This window comes from Dipodomys merriami, unplaced genomic scaffold, assembly GCF_024711535.1.
Source record: "Dipodomys merriami isolate MVZ:Mamm:240054 unplaced genomic scaffold, mDipMer1.0.p SCAF_73, whole genome shotgun sequence".
NCBI classification, from domain to species: domain Eukaryota; kingdom Metazoa; phylum Chordata; class Mammalia; order Rodentia; family Heteromyidae; genus Dipodomys; species Dipodomys merriami.
The window spans coordinates 592,981-610,422 of record NW_027206324.1 but is presented as its reverse complement, the minus strand read 5'-3'; the positions used below and the strand labels follow the sequence as shown (position 1 = coordinate 610,422).

At 37.3% G+C, this 17,442-nt stretch overlaps 1 pseudogene; it reads left to right on the top strand.

Moving 5' to 3' along the window:
* Positions 1–2,906: 2,906 nt before the first annotated feature.
* The window catches only part of LOC138818288 (zinc finger protein ZFP2-like), a 39,714-nt pseudogene continuing 25,178 nt past the window's right edge, over positions 2,907–17,442 (top strand).

Below are 17,442 nucleotides of genomic sequence, written 5' to 3'. Positions count from 1 at the left end.
TAGTTTTCTGTTTGCGGACTGCTTCATTGGCTATAACCTGTTCTTGTTTGTTTTCTTTGTGTTGAATGTCTTTGAGGATTTTTTGTAGAACTGGTTTTGTAGCAAAATATTGCTTCAGATTTTCCTTGCTCTGGAAGGATTTTATTGTCCTTCTGCTGTGCATGAGAGCTTACTTATGTAGATTATTCTTGGTTGGTAGTTATTTGTCTTAGGGCATGGCATACCACTTTCCAGGCCATCTTTGCATTTATGGTGTCTGCTGAGAAGTCTGAGGTAATTCTGATTGGGTTACCTTTATATGTGATTATTCTCTTCTCACTGGTATCTGTAAGAATTCTTTCCTTAGTTGGTATATATTTGGTATAGATTATCATATGGTAGTGGGATGACCTGTTCTTGTCTGGTCTAGTTGGGGTTCTAAAAACTTCTATCTAGATGGGACTGTCCTATCATATATTTGGGAAGTTCTCTGCTAGGATTCTGCTGAGTATATTTCCTAGTCCATTGGCTTCCTTCTCTGGGCCCACTTGTATACCTAATAATCTCTAATTAGGCTTTCTGAGTGTATCCTCTATTTACTGCAGTGTTCTGTCATGATTCTTGGTTTTGTTATGAATATCTGTGCCCTCTTTCTCTATGGAATCTAAACGCTTTGGCCTCCAAGAATCTTTCTTCTGCCTCCTCCATTCAGCTTTCAAGGTTTTTTACTTTACTGTTTATCTCCTTCTTGCTGGTCTTACTTAATGGTGGCCAGCTCTTATTAAGGTTTTCTTTTAATTCTTGAATAGATTGCCTTACCTCCTGGAGTTGGCTTGCAGACTTCTCTTTCCACTCCTTTATCAGGGTTTCTATCTTTTCATTAGAATCTTTTTCCCTCTGCTGGAGTTCCTTTATCCTTTCATTTGTGGATGCTATGAAGTAATCTATTAGCATCTGGTCGACCTCATCATGTTCTCTTATAGCCCTATGAAGGGTGTTCAATTTTTCATTCAGCATATTTATTAGTCATGCTTTTTGGGGGGGGTCTGATAGTGGGGCCTGAAATCTGGGCCTCGGCAATATCCCTCAGCTCTACAGCTAAAGGCTAATGCTCTACCACATGTGCCACAGCACCACTTCCAGCTTTTTTTTCTTTTTGCTTTTGTGGTGCTGAGGAATCAATCCCAGGGCCTCATGCATGCAAGGCAAGCACCCTAGCACTGAGCCACCAACCCAGCCGAACCAGCCATGTTTTTAAACTACCTTGAGCATTATCCTCTAGGTTGTTCTGGGACTGCTCTGTAGCTTGTTGATTTGAAGGTGGTGTAGGGGTTAGTTGATTGGACATATTTCTTGTGTTTCTGCAGTTAGGTCTACCCATTTGGAGACAAGAACCACACTGTTAGACAAGAGAACAGTCTTTTAGGATTGGAGCCAACTAGGTGTCTTGTAGATGTATAGATCTGAGGGTATCAGAGTTATGTGTGGGGTTTTTTCTATTTAGTTCTCTTTTTCTTTGGTTGGAGAGGTATGTTGTGGCTCAGAGGATGAGACTATGTACAATTGTAACTTTTGAGACAATCTGGGTTGGGCTGTTAAATAGTCTGCCCCTTAGAGTTAACAAGATGGGTCCCTTGTACTCAAAATAATCAAATAGAACCAATTTTATGGCCAAAAAAGAACCAATTGTAAATTGAATCAGATATAAACAGGGATCTATGGACTGGAGAACATGGAGAAGAGGAGGGCTAGGATTGGAGACATATAAAGTTAAGTTCAGAAGAGAAATTGAGTATAATGATAGTTGTGGGGTAAAAACAGCTTAGAGGAGATGTATTTGTAGTAGTTGGAGAATAGAGACCTTGTTTCCGAGCGTAAGGAACAAAATAATTCAAAGAAAGGCTATGTAGAGAATAGCTTAGGGATCTAGATGAAGATAAGGAAAGAATTATATATAAGTATATTTGGGAGAGTTGCTAACATTAGAAAAAGTTTTATTCAGATATTATTGTAAAGTCACTTAATCTAAGATAACTCCTGTAATTATTGTTTGCACACATAGAAGGAGGCCTTACTTTTTGTATAGAACTAGACAGGGTAGCTCTGATGCAGTAGTAATATAATGTGGAAGGAAATAAAAAGGGGAGAGTGAGAGGAAAAAATACAAATTAAGAAATTGGAACGTGGAAGAAAACACAAAATACTAATGAAAAATCTAAGATGTAAGTGAAATTGCAAATCCTAAAATACAATACATAAAAGTAATACATAGAAATAAAACAAACAGCAAATGATAAAATATAAAAACAAACACACAAAACAAAATCAAAGAAAAAATCCTAAAGAGTGGGTTTTTCGGGTTGTTTGTGGGAGCTTGAGTCTCTGCATAGTCCTCAAAGCTGATTCCTGATAGAACCTTGTATGCCTTACAAAAGTCCACTTTCCTTGTGGCTTGATTGTGAACAGATGGCCTTTTGATGAGGGAGTGTGCCTACTGGTGGCAGGGAGTTTGGGGGTTTCAGGGTTGTAGACTGCTATCGCAAGCCTGGAACTGTGTTCCCAGGCTTTCCCAGTTAGCCATGGGAGGCTTGGGAATGAAGCTTATGTCCATGTTGGGCTCTGATGTCATCCCTCTATTATGGAATGGGGCTTGGGTCAGAGGCCTTTGGGATCCCACAGAGAATTGCCACCTCCAGGGATTGGACCCAATTGGGTAACTCACAAGGTCTGTAGCTGGTAGTGCACTCGACCTATGCTATGGCTATGCTATGGCTGCCAGGATGGAGTTGGGTGTGGGTGTTTGCAGGTCCTGGTTGGGGGGTGGCATCTGCTGCAGCTTAAGGATATCCTCTGCAGCATGGTGAGTCCTGCCACAAGAAGGATTGGGTGGGTCTTGGTTTGGTGGGCTGGTGTGGGCAGCGGGGGCCATGCTGGTTGCAGCAGAGGCAGTGGGAAGCCTTGTGGCTGGCTGCATGCAGCTGGGAAATCCTGGCATGGCACACCAAGCCCTGTGGTGCAGGAGCACCTCAAGGGTAGGTTCACTATATCTCTTTTTGCTTTCCTTATTTGCCTACTAGGATCATCCTCATGTAGCAGGAAAAGTCAACATATTTAGGGTTTGATTGGAGTGAATCTCTTCAGGTTTAGTGTGGCTGTGCCCCTAGATCTTCTTTTGGTCAGAGACACATAGTGGGACTACCTGTGAGAGTGCTGCTTTCCTCCTGGAGCCCCTTTTTAACTAACTGTATTTCAAGATTTTTAGGATTTCAGAATTCCTTTGGTTGTTTGCATTATTTATTCTCAAATTTATTAGACTAACTCATTTAAACTTAGGAGGAGAATGATTCTGTGCTGAAGCCTGCTTCCTAGAGTTGCTTGTAAGTAAAGACACCTAGGATATTTTGCATCTCCCTGTATAGAGTAGACTAGATTGGGTTGACATTTCTATGATTTCCATGCAAAAGCTATACTGTACAATGTGAAGTGTGGAATCAAGTGATTGGTGGACATTGGTTTAGGTTTTTCATTCTTTTCTTTCAATACTCTATCATGTATATGGCTCTATTATTCTTGGTGCATTGTATTACAAATAGTTGATATACAGCATGATGAGGATTATACATAAATCAAATGAGAGGAAAATTTGTCTTAACAATGTAAGTTTTTGAATAGTTGAAAAGGGGAAAGGGTTGGGTCAGAATTAAATTAGCAGGTTATCAACATTCAAAACTCAATATCCAAAGGAATGAAAACAGAAGAAATTTATGTGGTGTTTAATATATTCAGACTTTCTTGTTTGTCATGTTTGATATAACGTGATAGTAATAGATCTACAATGAGTAAAAGTCAGTTTTGTTGCACTTCTACAGGTGTTACATCACCAACCCTTGAGAATGCTAACCTGAGGCTCATAACAGAAAAAAACAGATATTAAAATCCTTAATGATGCTGACTAAAATAAATAAAATTCACAGCCCTTTCTTAAGAGGGAATGGTATGTTGACTATGTTTAGCAGCCAAATACATTTTTATAGGCAGATGACTATCAGGAAAGTAGAGATTGAAGACAGACTCAATACATGGATTCAATTAAATGATGAAAACAAGGAGCTATGTAAATACCTGGTGCCAGATGGAAATCAGTTCTACAGACAACAGACTTCAGCATTGAAGAAGAGATTGTGACATTTCAGAAAGTGAGCCAGCAGGCATTCTCAGGTGGACATAGTTAGAACCCTATTCCCACTGGTGAAAATCCCTTACATAGGTGTTTCCTGTAAGAACTGAGGAATTTTAGAACCACTTTTCATCTATCTGAGGGAAAGAAAAGAGTCCAAAGAGGTGAAAAGTATGACCCCTTTGTAGGTGGGCATGTATTGAGAGCAGTTGCTTTCTCTGGTTTGGAAAATCTGTTAGGAGCAGGGGAATTGTGTCTCCTGAAGTATCTTGATGTCTCAGATATGTGAAGGATTCTAGCTACCACCAAAGGCAGAGGTAAACTACAATGAATTTGCTACGTTTAGGTGGTCACTAGGACCCAGATGTGATGTAAGGAACAAGACTGTTATTCATATAGTTAATGCAACTGAGTTCCATCCACTTGTAGGATCTCAATTAAGTTAGAATGTAGAGATATTAGAGAGGCTGTTGCATTAAGAATGTAATAAATTTACAACTTTGGTGGAGGGGAGGATTGAGTGGGGGAGGATGGGAAGGGTTGGGAAAGGAAAACAAAGGAGGAAGCTACAATGCTTGATAAGAAATGTATTCATTTGACTCATACCTATACTAGATATTGCAAATAAGGGAGACCATGGGACCTATGCTTCTTTGGGCCTGGCTTACTTCACTTAATATAATTTTTTCCAAACCTTTCCATTTCCTAACAAATGGGGAAATGTCATTCTTTCTGATGGAGGCATAGAATTCCATTGTGTATATATACCACATTTTCTTGATCCATTCATCTACTGAGGGGCATCTGGGTTGGTTCCATATCTTAGCTATGGTAAATAATGCTGCAATAAACATAGTTGTGCTGGTAGCTTTAGTGTGGTTTTGTTTGTAAACATTTGGGTAAATGCCCAAAAGTGGGATTGCTGGATCATAGGGGAGATCTATGTGAAGTCTTTTGAGGAACCTCCATACTGCTTTCCAAAGTGGTTGAACAAGTTTACATTCCCACCAACAATGAAGTAAGGTTCCTTTCTGTCCACATCCCCTCCAGCATCTGTTGTTATTAGAGTTCTTGATTTTTGCTGTTCTAACTGGAGTGAGGTGATATCTCAATGTTGTTTTGATTTGCATTTCTTTTATGGCTAGGGATGTTGAACATTTCTTCATGTGTCTATTGGCCATCCTTCTTTCTTCTTCAGAGAAGCTTCTCTTTAAGTCTTTCGCCCACTTATTTATGTTCTCAAATAAAATAAAATACAATTTAAAAAAAAAAAAAAAAAGAAATATCAAAAATAACTTAACATAAAAAAAAAAAAAGAAATGTATTCATTATCTTGCCCATGTAATTGTAACCCCTCTGTACAGTATTTTCACAATAAAAATAAATAAAAATTAAAAAAAAACACACATCGTAAATATGCTTACATGGTCTTGCTTGAGTTTTTAGCCCCTTCCTGTAAAATTGATTTAAGTCATAGTATGATTAGAATTTTTCAATTACAAAAAAAAGAGGCATGCATATATTTTTGGTAAAGAAGAAATGCATTTGGGGGGCTGGAATTGAAAAAAAAAGAAAAAAGTAATTGGCAGAACAATGTAGCGTCCTGTTTTAAATTCCTCTTGCAGGAGTGTATTAAGGAAAGTATCTTCCTCAGTGCAATCAAGTCCCAGTTGGAGCAAATGGGATAGCAGTTGATAAGGACAGCAGCAATATGAGACTTGTCAAGATGATGACAAGCTTACCAAAATCAATGAGCACTGGCAACGTATCCTCCATGTCATTGGAACGAGGTTAGAAACGCCTGAAAATTGTTTTCTACTCCCATGGTTCTACCCAGAGCTAAGAAACTAAGCATGTTCTTCCTCTATCGTCATCTAGCAGTTTCATAAAATTGAAGATTCACATTTGATGATTAGAAAGGAAAATTGGAAATAGTACACTCAGCATTAAAAGTGATGTATATTAGTAAAAAATGCTATGCTTTGGGTTAGTTTTTTTTCTCTAGTACTGAGGATCAAACCAGGAACCTCTGGTAGGGAAATGTTGCACTTGTGTTGCTTTGAGACTCAATCTTCCTATGTTACCCAGAATGGCTTTCATCTCCTGAGCTTGAATGATCCTTGCAGCCTTACAGGTTGCTGGACTATAGGTGTACCACTGTACCTGTATAGATTAGGTTTACACATATATTTTGAGAGAACTTGTCATGAAGAATTTAGGAATTCTCTGTCAAAGCTGCATTATAAGTAAAGGAACTCTATTGTCCCAATGATGCCTGACTATTCCTGACTGTGTTGCAAATGCCAGAGCTCATGGCACAAGCCTGCTTTCTAGAAGAGGCCCCTGACTGCTCCCACATGCAGGACCTGAGATAATAGACTTATTCCAAAGTCTAATGGGTAACATCTGGGCAGATAAGTTTGAGGTAACTGAGTTACTGAGAGGAACTCCTAGAATTATAGAAGAGGTAGGAATTCAAACCAAGTACGGCATGCAAAACAGATGGAAAGCCATCAAGCTTCACATTGACCTACCCTTCACTTCAATCTTGCACACCCACCCACATTCCCCCGGATCTCCCCAAACCACTATGTCTTTGAACAGCAATGGTAGTGATGTACCATGATGTAAGACCGCTCCTCCCACCCCACACAGGATGCTTTTCACTACCTAGCTGAAAAAATTATTAAAGAAATGATCATACTGACACCCCAAGTTCAAGCCACACAAACAACAACGAAAAGAAAAGAAAAAAAATTTAAAAAGGGAAAATTTTGGAAATAGCCAAAAACTCCTGAATGTTTCAGAGATGGGATTTGGGCATTTCTGGGAAATGTTTAGATTTTTTATAAATCTAAATTGGTGCAAGGATTATGCAGTATATCTACCACGCAATTCTGCTACTTTATTGCTGTGTATACATTAGAGCATGGAAAATGATTCAACAATCCGTTTAGTGGCTGCAAATATCTTTTTATAGTGACCAGAGGGCCATGACAAAATGTAAAGAACAGACAAAATTTACATTCAACAAAAACTATCTGTTAAAAATAAACACACAAGAGTCTCATAACCTCAATTATATTAATAGAACTAAAAATTAAAAAGCCAACTTATCTCATGCTTCCAATACATTTCCATTTTTTGAGTGGTCTAACAATGTTTCAGGAGGCACACAATGCTTTTCATGAAAAAAAAGCTCACCTATGTTCCCACATTTGGGAGAAAAAGGTCCCCATGCATCTTTGCAGTCCTGGGAACTAGGGTCTAGCACTTGTGGAAGCCCACCTCCTCCAGGGAGGCACAGTGCATTGTGGAAATTTTAGTCTGTATTGCAGCACAGATCCTTTGAAAGTGCATAGTTTGTTTTTTGTTTTGTTTTGTTTTTCTTTTTTTCTTTTTAAAAAGCAGGGCAACGATCCTTCTGCACATGTGCCTCCCCACCCCATGTGGGTATTTTCAGCCTGTAAATTCCAGTTCCTTTCTCGTTGCCTTGCTGCTGGAAGTTTTCTCTTCAGTGGAGCTTGGGAGGTGTAACATGAAGGGATCTCAGACTGCAGAACCAATGTCAGGTAGAAATTGCAAGCTGGATGCAGAACCCAAGAAGGAGTCTGTCCTCCACATATTCCTCCAGTATGGGGCTGATGATTTGTTCAGGGTTCAAGAGTTTGTGCTGCCAAAGCACTTGTGCCTCCAGGTGCCAGAAACTGGCTCACAAAGCTCTGACAGCAAGATGGGTAGTTCTCTCGAATAAGGAAAACAAGGAACTGTGCATTTCTATTTCCATGACTATGAAACACTGCTCTTAACCCATGTGACTTTATTAAACTTTGCCCAGGAGGAAGATGAGCATGGTAACATTTTTAGTGAAATTGTGAAATGTGGGCCTGTTTTGACTCCATTTATATGGCATTTGTATTTTGGGTTTCTGTGTTGTTTATGTCGAGGTGTCTCTGTTCTGTGCCTCCCATGTTAGATTTCTTAGCCCTCCTGCCATTAGTTCACACGTGTTTGTACAAGACCTTCTTTGTAGGAACAGGTCTACATGAGATATTACAGTAGTGTGTGATAGTCCTGTTTTTTTCCTCTTTCTGTTAAGCAATGAAGTGTAGCAATGTTTGAAGGAGGATACCTTGTCAACTTTGACAAGCCCTACAGAGCAGAGGCAGAAAGGCAAAGGAAGGACAAAATGTTTTCAACTTTCTTGCCTTAAGCAAAAATTGAATCTACTTCCTAGAGCACAAGGCTCAGGTGTACTCTTTCCTCTAACACTCCCAATCACTAGCTGCTGTTGGAAATTTAACACTAACTAGTAGGAGGGGAAATGAACTTGCCTGAGGAATCAGACAGAACCTAGTTCTCAGAAGGGACATGGGGTTGTGGTTTGTGGAGGAGAGGAATAATTGTCACAACTGAAAGTATCTATCTCTGTTCTTACTAGTTTATTCAGCCTGTTCACACTATCAATTCTTGTACATGATCTCTCAAATGTCTCACCTGTGGATATACTGATAGTAGCCTTAAAGCGTTGTTTTTTTACCTGCAGTTGAGAAAGTGTTGGTCACAGATTGTTACAGAAGGAAACTTGAGGTACTTTGTTTTGCTCAAAGTTGTATGTTTTGTAGATGGAAGGTGTAACAAAATATTAGCTAGTGTTCTCCATTTTGTGTCAATCTGCTCAAAGAAGTATTATTTCACTTAAGAATTTCTTAATGGGAATTGAAGTCAATGAAGCTTGAACATTCCTTTAAAATATCGTAGTGAAACATATTGATCCCTTTTATCCTTTGCACTTCCTATGGATTTTCCTAGATTAAAATGTTACTAGCATGGATATTCCCCAGTTTATTTGTTCTTAACCAGTTACCACTTCTCCACTAGAATATTGAGCCTATTTTACATCACTTAAAATGAGAGATTGTTGAAATAGGTATTCCAAAACAATTGTTCAGTAGAATTTAAATACACTACAATGCACTTTTTTGTGTGCTAATCCTGGTTCCTGGGCTCAAGCACTGGACACTGACCCTGAGCTTCTTTTTTCCAGCCTAATGTTCTACCATTTGAGCGACATCTCCACCTCCAGGTATTTTTAGTAGTTTATTGGAGATCAGAGTCACTTAGATTTTCCTGCCCCAGCTGGTTTCAATCTGTGGTGCTCAGAAATCAAACTTCTGAGTAGCTAACATTAAAATCATAAGCCAACTCAGCCCAATTACAATAAACTCTTTTAAATACACATTATATTTCTAATAAAATAATATGAAAAAAACACTTTAAATTTTAAGGAGTGTAGTCCAAATCTGAAAACAAAAAGAAAATATCCCATCCTGAAATCTACAACACTCCTGGTCTTGAGTATTTGAATATGGATAATTAGTGTATAAAAATTACTTTGTGCTGGGCACCGGTGGCTCACACCTGTAATCCTAGCTACTCAGGAGGCTGAGATCTGAGGATCACGGTTCAAAGCCAGCCCAGGGAGAAAATTCCGTGAGACTCTTATCTCCAATAAAACCACTAGAAAACTGGAAGTGGTGCTGTGGCTGAAGTGGTAGAGCGCTCGTCTTGAGCTGAAGAGCACAGGGACAGCGCCCAGTGTTCAAGCCCCACGACTGATCCAAAAAATAAAATTTCTTTGTAAGTTTTTAGAGAAAACATTCTTGTGAAGTGGAAAAACTCAATATGAATTTGCAGATGTTGCTTTTAAATGATTCCTATTGTGTTTCTTAGCAGAAAGGACCTAAGTGAAGTTTATAGAGTAGATTTTCATTTTTCATGCATATCACTATGAAGTTCATTTTATTTTATATAAAGAGTATCCATTCCATGCAGTTGTTTTAAAAAAAAACCTGTGTGGATGGATAGTAGCATTTCCTGTTTAATAAGCCAACCAACAAATACAAGGAAAAGTATATAGATATGTAATTTTTAAATTTTTATTGGTCTGCATTTTGGCGTGTCATCAGCTTGGAATTTTATGTTAGTATTATTGGTATAACTTAAGATTTTAATCTTCTGGTTCTTTGGCTGTGGTTGTTGGTTGGGACAGTGTAAATCCTATGAGTAGTATTTCATGTTACATCTTCATTAAGTCCTTTATCTTCATCAGGATGGCCACAATTCTTCATATGATTGTTTAGGAAGTAAGCATTAGGGACTTCTCACACCTCTATTTACATAATCTTTACTGATTATGTGAAGCAGGTTAAAAGGCAAATTTCAAGTCATTGCACAAGGGTACTCTGAGTATTTGGATACAGGGAAGTATTTCATTTGAAAACCACTACTGAAATATTATGCAAGTAAAATGTATTGTATAAATTTTCCTGTATAATTACGGGTGAAAAAGTATTGAGTTATAACCTATATGCTCTCCATGAAATTTAAATATGTAAATGAATAAGATAGAGTACAAAAGCTCAATGGAGTCCTAGAATCCATTTTAACGAATAGAAAAATAATTCATACAACTCTAAGTATTAATAACTAGTGTTATTGAAGGTGTGGATTTTTGTTTCAATTATTCAATTATTTTTAGGAACCTTAGTTTTAATGAATTTTGTGTGTGTATTAACCTAGAAATGAATTGCTTTTATACTGTCTGTTTATCAACTAATGGACTGTGGAGTCAACTTCAGGTGAGTATTTCATACTCTACTTGAGATATAAAAGATTCTTGTCCCATAAGAAGGCTTTTGTGTTTTTTCACTCCATGTATGTTTTGAGCAGGAAAATCTGGAGCATAATCACACAGGTTCTTTCCTGACTATGTCAGTTGCCTTTTCTCTAAGACAGGCTTCCAGAATCTTCTGTTCATTATCAACAACAAGAAAGAATGAGAGGATCTGTGGTGAGTTGATTTTTATTTCTCATTTTCCAAATTCCATTTTAGCAAGCTTATGGTGTCTATGATTTAAAAACAGAAAAAGTGATTCTGCTTTAGGAACATGTTTCTAAATCAGATAAAGATGATTTTTAGAGTTCGATTTTCGAGAAAACAACTTGTACAACTTATTGTTGCAATGGGTCCACCTGTATCCCTAGGTAAACGTTTGTTTTTACCCTTTCCCTCCGCAAATTATACCAACATCAAAGACAGTGAAAGCAGGGGTTATACCATGGGGGGAAGGACATACAAAGCAACATAGAAATCATCTTATAAATATGTTAGAAACAATTGCATGAAAGAAAAAAAAAAGCACTTGAATACTTATCTTGGGGTTCACAATGTACTCATTATCTTGCCCATGTAATTGCATCTCCTCTGTACGGTATTGTCACATTCTTTTTTTAAAGGATGGTTTTTAGAATGAGTAGATTATAACATGTTACAGTCTGTCTAAATTGAGGGAAGACTTGCTTCCAGTATTTCTGATGTGAGAATAAGTAGTTACACTTGTTATGTGATTCAGTGACATTGAGAAGGTCACTTGTCATGGAAAATGAACATTTGCCAGCAACTTGTCAGAGATCACCTCTTTATGAGTAATGTTGGATTATGTTGCAGAGTTTTACCAGTGTTTATGAAATAGTGTGCTCTCACACACAGCTTCAACTGTTATAGATGACTGAGTAACTATATGTAATTAAATTACTCTCCATACATACTTCTTGGCCTGCTTCCTGGTCCCTGACTACATAAAACTTGATAATAGTTGATGATATAGGATATGGTGTTCCTGGAAAGCCCTCTGTATTTTCTCTAGTTGTCCTCACGAGATTTTTTTCTCTATTTTTCTCTCTTTCTGAGAGAAGTAAAAATTTAAAAAAAAGATAGCATAAGCAAAAACTAATAATGAAAAATACAAATAGCGATAATATGTAAGGATATGAACATCAGACCAAAATATATGACCACAGATACAGACCATTGATAATAACTGACATATCATACAATTTGATAATAAAAGTTTTATGGTGAAAAGCAAAGTATGCGAATCCATCTTTAAAGGGCCATGCAATTATAATATCTTTAATCTACAAATTTGTAGAACTCAATATGAGAAATAAAAATACATGATAAATACAAGAAAATTTAAAAATATATTTGTAATATTTTATGAGTGAAATAAACACAGGGGAAATTACAATGGATCTCAAAGAAATGTATTCTACCATTGTGATTTATAGAATATTAAATGTAGCCATTTTCTTACTACATATTGGAAATGAAAACAAATGCATTGGGGTTGGGAATATGGCTAAGTGGTAGAGTATTTGCCTACCATACATGAAGCCCTAAGTTCAGTTCCTCAGAAAAATTAGGAAATGGCATTTGGGCTTAAGTGGTAGAGTGGTAGCCTTGACCAAATCAAGATCAGGAAAGGTACCCAGGACTGGCCCCCAGTTCAAGCCCCAGGAATAGCAAAAAAGGTTTAAATATGTATAGTGTATTCACATGAATATCTTCTGGAGGGTGGGGGAAAGCCAGAGAACTTGAAGGAAATAGGGTAAAAAAGTGGATCTTAGGAGGTCATTAGGCATTGATGAAAGTAAGCTATACAAGTCATGATTCACGATGGAAGTGTGGTGGAGATAAGTGTCTCACAGCTTTCTTGCCAGGGCTGGCTTTGTACCATGATCTTCAGATCTCAGATTACTGAGTAGCTAGAATTACAGGCGTGAACCACTGCTGCCCAGAAATGATTTGTTTTTAGTAGATATGTGAATATTTATTGGACTTTCAATGCTATTTAGATGTAAGATTCCAGTCTGTGTGAAGTGTCATTTGTTTCTAAGGAAAGCTTCAGGTGGATTATATACATTCCAAGGCAATTTAATTCTCATTCTTCAAGAATTCAAATCAGCAGTTTGACAAAAGTTCCAAACTATGTTCCCTAAAAGGAGACTGTTTCCACAAAATTGAGATGATTATCATAGGTGGATATACAATCTAGAAAATGCACACACACACACACACACACACACACACACACACACACACACACATATATATAAATACATATGTATTTATATCTGTATATATAAAATTATACACATATATACATATATAAATACAAATGTATTTATAAATTATAAATTTATAATTATAATTTATATTTTATATTATAATATAATATATATTTATTATATAAATATATATTATAATTTATAATATAAATTTATAATTTATAAATACATTTGTATTTATATATGTATATATAAAATTATATATTTATATAAATACATGTGTATTTATATATGTTGTGTGTGTGTGTGTGCAGTGGTTCACGCCTGTAATCCAGGCTCCTTAGGAGTCTGAAATCTGAGGTTTTCATTTTGAAGACAGTAATGCTACTAAAGACTCCATGAGACACGTATCTCAAATTAAGCACTCATAAACTGGAAGTGTAGCTAGACTCAAACTAATAGAATCTTAGCCTGGAGAAAAAGAACTGAGTTCAAGCCACACAACCTGCAAAGTTTAAACCAATGCTGGGGGAAAGTCAATCATGGAGCCAGTGAGAAATAAGAAAGAAGATTTGGAGCAACTTGATAAACAGAATATCTGAGATCTTACAGCTATTTTGACACAGAATGAACAATAGGTCTCCACTCTTTCTTATTAACAGGGCACTGTGTTCCTAAACCTCAATTGATTGTCAAGCTGGAGGAAGATGATGAGCCATATATGGGAGAAGCCTCAGACTAGAATTTCACAGGTCTAATAACAACAGGTGCTGGAGGAGATGCGGACAGAAGGGAATATTACTGCATTCTTGGTGGGAGTGTAAACCTGTTCAACCACTTTGGAAAGCAGTATGGAGGTTCCTCAAATGATTCCACATAACACTCCCCTATGGCCCAGCAAACCCACTTTTGGACATTTACCCAAATGATCACAAACAAGACCACACTAAAGCTACCAGCACAAGTATATTTACCATAGCTTAGATATGGGACCAACCCAGATGCCCCTCAGTAGAAAAATGGATAAGAAAATGTGGTATCTGTACACAATGGAATTCTACGCCTTTATCAGAAAGAATGATATTGCCACATTTGTTAGGAAATGGAAAGACTTGGAAAAAAATTATATTAAGTGAAGTAAGGCAGGCCCAAAGAAACATAGGCCCCATGGTTTCTATTTTTGCAATAACTAGTATATGTCTGAGTCAAGGAGAAAAGGTCAGATAAGTTGAAGTTAGGGGAATCAACCCAAGATAAGTATTCATTTTTTTTTCTTTCATGCAATTGTTTCTAACATATTTATAAGATTTTTTTTGTTCCTTTGTATGTCCCTCCCCCATGGTATAACCCCTGCCTGCACTGTATTTTTATGTTGATATAATTTGTGGAGGGAAAGGGAAAAAACACATCGTTTAAATAGGGATATAGGTGGACCCATTGCAAAAATGAGATGTACAAGTCGTTATGTCTAAAAACGAACTTTTCAACTTTGGGGTTGGGGGAAAGAACGGGGGGGGGAGGTTAGGGAAGGGGAGCCGGTGGGGAGATGGGAAGGGATGGGAACGGGAAACAAAGGAGGAGGCAACAATGCTTGATAAGAAATGTACTCATTATCTTGCCCATGAATTGTAGCACCTCTGTACAGTATTTTCACAATAAAAAAAATAATTTCACAGGTGAGTTAAAGCATCTTGCATAGTGATCTTGGATCCAGAACTGAGTTGGTAAATTCATCTTGCTCTGTACTGACCAATAATATTCCTAATTCCCCCGAGTCCCATGTGTTGCAGAGAACTTGGTGATTCTTTGTGTTGGATTTGTGAATCAAAAATGCATGCAGATACATACTGAACTGTGTGTGGCCATAAAGTTAAATTTAGCAATTCTTTCTCTGTGTGCAAATTGTTCTGACAAAAAAAGAAAATTAGAAATGTCAAAGATGAGATTTCATTTTCTTTGAAACTAGGACAAGGCAGATATAGGATATGAGTAGGCCAAGACTGCTATCCTCTGATAAGGATAAGGTGTGGAGAGGCCGGGATACAGAATCAAAGTTTTAGTCTAGAGAGAATGATTAACTAGGTGGTGAGCTGGAGAATCTTTGGGCTTCCATAGGTTTGAGGGGCAGGAATAAATTTTGATGAAACATTGTCTAAAAAGGAGAGAAACAAATTTTAAAATTACTAAGATACTTAAAATAATTCATTGTGGTAAGTTAGAACTGAAGAGATGGTGTATAAAACCTTACCCTCAGGTGAATGGCAAAAGGCTTGTGTAAAAAAAAGGTACAATCTCCAAAATTAGAAAATACCCTTCTCCTAATGTTTGAGAAGTAGAGTAGTTGGGAAGGTGGCTCAGTGGTAGAGCGCTTGCCTTGCATGCATGAGGCCCTGGGTTCGATTCCTCAGCACCACATAAGCAGAAAAAAAAAAGCCAAAAGTGGTGCTATGGCTCAAGTGGTAGCGCGCTAGCCTTGAGCTGAAGAGCTAAGGAACAGCACCCAGGCCCAGAGTTCAGGACCCACAACCGGAACCCTCCCGCGCGAAAAACAAAAAGCAATTATAACCCTAAAAAAACAAAACAGTATTTCAGAAAAAAACAAAAATACTAAATACGACAGTATGTAGCCTAACATGCTATCACTAAATAGTTTAGAAATTTGTGTAAATAATTCCTCTGATATGAAAAAGATGAGAAAACTGAAACAGAAAAAGCATTTTCCATCATAAAATATTAGTATTGGTTTCTTAATCAATACATTATGGAGAACAAAATGTATCTCTCTATAAATCAAAACCTATTTGAATATCTTAAAATCTCTAACAGTATGGGAAATATGTCTTTACCTTTACATTAAGGATTTGATTTATGTTTTTGTCTTTTTTTCATGACTCATTTTAGATGTTCAAGAAATGGAGGATTTGATTAAAACGTACCAGGAAGGTTCAGATGAATGTGTGTGTGTGAAGTGGCTGTCATGGATAGTAACAGAGTGGAGCAAAGAGTGGGATTACTAACAACTTCTAACTTGGCCTCAAAACAGAAGCCAGAGCTGAATAGGAATGACGAGAACTCCTTAAGGGTGAGGACTGTAGAGTTCATTCAACATCAGAACATTTTCCCCTATTGCGAGTCTGGTGAGATGCCTGCTGCATATACGCCTGTTCTGTCACCTATAGATAAACAATCCCTTAGATATTTGGAGCCTTTTAGTCAAAATTATGAGGGTCCAAATAAGCGTCAGTATTTTGAATATGGAGTAGGGAAGATTTTAAACTCAGAGACCATGTTCTTTCCACATAATTAGGTTTGTGTCAGAGATCCTGCTTATAACCATAATGAATATAGAGAAGAATATGTTAAGTCTTCACTCCTTGCCCAAGAAATTTGTCAGGGAGGGAGGAAAACACCTGAGAGCACTATATGCGGAAAAACATTCCACTTAAGGTCTACAGAAACTATGAATCAGAAAAGACACACAGGAAAGAATCCTCATACATGTAGTGAATTGAGCGTTCAATCAGTAAGGATTTACACCTTACAAAACCTCAGAGGAAATATCCAGAGGAGCCTGATGAGTTTAACCAATGTGCAAAATATATCTCTAAGAAGTCAGAACTGACTTGCCAACCTAAAACACCACAAGAAGAGAAACTCTATGAATATGAAGAATGTAGGAAAATTTCCACTCTGAAGTTAGGACCCAGAAAGCACCAGAGAACTGACACAGAACAGAAACCTTATGAATATAATGAATATGGAAAGTATTTCAGATGTAAGTCAAAGCTTAGTGTCCATCAGAGAACCCACACAGGAGAGAAACTTTATGAATGTAAAAAATGTAGAAAGTATTACAGATAGAAGTTACAACTTACTGCCCATCAGAGAACACACACAGGAGAGAAACCTTATGAATGTAACAAATTTGGAAAGTATATCAGACGTAAGTTACACCTTACTGTCCATCAGAGAATACACACAGGAGAAAAACCTTATGAACATAACAAATGTGGAAAGTGTTTTCCTCAGAGGACACACCTTTGTCATCATCAGAGAACACACACAGGAGAGAAAACTTAAAAATGTAATGTGTGTGCAAAGACTTTTACCCAGAAATCAGACCTTACTATTCATCAGAGTACACACACAGGAGAGAAACCTTATGAATGTACCAAATGTGGAAAGTATTTTCTATGTAAGTCACACCTTACTGTCCCTCAGAGAACACACACAGGAGAGAAACCATATGAATGTAACAAGTGTGGCAAGTCCTTCATATGGAGTTCACAGATCAGCAGGCATAAAAGAATACACAAAGATGAGAAAACTTAGGAATTTGGTAAATACGGAAAATCTTTCACCTGGAAGAAAAA